This window comes from Prosopis cineraria, unplaced genomic scaffold, assembly GCF_029017545.1.
Source record: "Prosopis cineraria cultivar Desert tree isolate PC_DT_omini unplaced genomic scaffold, ASM2901754v1 PC538, whole genome shotgun sequence".
Classification (NCBI taxonomy): Eukaryota; Viridiplantae; Streptophyta; class Magnoliopsida; order Fabales; family Fabaceae; genus Prosopis; species Prosopis cineraria.
This window is the reverse complement of record NW_026555863.1, coordinates 4691-6502: the sequence shown is the minus strand read 5'-3', so window position 1 is coordinate 6502 and position 1812 is coordinate 4691.

The window sequence follows — 1812 nt, the reverse complement described above, 5'->3', positions numbered from 1 at the left end:
TTCCTAACCAAAGAAAATCAATCTGCGACCTTGAGGCTCCACTTTTGTAAGTGATGAGATGCTCATCTCTCTTCTTAAAACAAGTGTTGGCAATCTTAAAATTATACGCCAATGAGAAATCAAGAAGAGTTTGCCCTTCATTGTTTAGCTCTCCAAAACCAAAACCACCATGCACCCTCGCATACTGACCAGCTTCCCTCCCGACATGCCCATTAAAGTCTCCTCCAATAAAAATCTTTTCACTCTGTGGTATGTGTCAAATTAACCCCTCCAGATCCTCCCAAAATAATTCCTTAAGACTGGCTTCTGTCCCGACTTGCGGCGCATAAGCGCTAACAATATTAACAGTCTCACGTCCAATTATCATTTTTAAAGAAATAATTTTGTCTCCAATTCTGCTAACTTCTACAACGTTCTTCCACTCCTTATCTATAATGATGCCTACTCCATTGCGTGCACTTACTTTTCTGTATACCAAAGTTTGAAACCTTGAATATCCTTAGCTCCTTCTCCACGCCATTTTGTTTCTTGCAAGCAAAGGATATTGATTTTCCTTTGAATCATAACCCCTACAACCTCTACAGATTTACAATTTAATGTCCCAACATTCCAAGTACCAAATCTAATTTTGCTCTTATGGACTAACTTCTTTAGCCGCGTGCGTCCAGAATGACGCGGTAGCCCTTGCTCATTTAACACTACATCCGGGCGCCGATGCAGCGGCTCTAACTCACTTATCACTGTACTCGAGCCATGCAGCGCGTTACTTACTGACAACGACCTAGCATTAACATTATAACGTCTATTGTCCATGTTCATGATAGATTCAACAAATTTTTACATTGACTGTTGATGGCCTAACACAACCCTCCTCCTTTACCCGGGCTTGAGACCGGCTATAAACATAGGCGGAGTTATCCTCACACATTCAATTGTTTAAAATTATCATTGAAAATACATGAATTAACCAGCACCGTTTAAAAATTAACAAGTTACCATTATTTATAACAAATAAATAGTTTGAAAATGAATTTATTATCTATATAAACATATTATTTCAATGACAGTCAAATGTCAATTTACAATTAAAAACTCAAAATAAATGAATTTTTAAGCCCCCAAATTTAATAGACTATATCAGAATACAAATAATATTAATAAAATAATAAAATAACAGGTACCATTTAAAAATTAACAAGCAACCGTTATGTTACAATTTAGAATGATTTAGAAATTTGAATGACTATATACATATATAACACACATATACATATACATATATATATATATATATTGCATTACAAAATTAAAAAAGCCAAGCTTTTTAAGTCACCATGAAATCAAACCTTCCTTAACCACCTTACCAATTATTCAATAAAATTGTCAGTGCGGAAGCTGTGGTAACCATGGGATTGGCTTTTTCATTTTTTCTTTTCTTTTTTAAAAAAACAAGGATATTATGATCATTTTATGCTCAAACTTATTTACATTTTAGTGACAGTTCTGATTCTTTTAGTCTTTCTTTTGCCATAAAATTGCTTCACAGGTCCTGCAGTGATATTTTCCCTATAAATTTCTACGAAAGCCACTTCAGCTCAACAAACATTCTACTCTTGGGAACACTTTCTTTCTTTATTCAATTGATACATTCAATATTCGATGTAGATGGGGCTAATAGCAACAGGCATCGAAAAGCCAGAGCCCAGATTCTCTGAAGTTGAACTAAAGGGAGGCAAAAAAAAAAAAAAAAAAGAAACAAGTGGTCCCCACGCCTACGTGTTTGAGTCTTATGGAAGGAGAGCTCACCTCTCT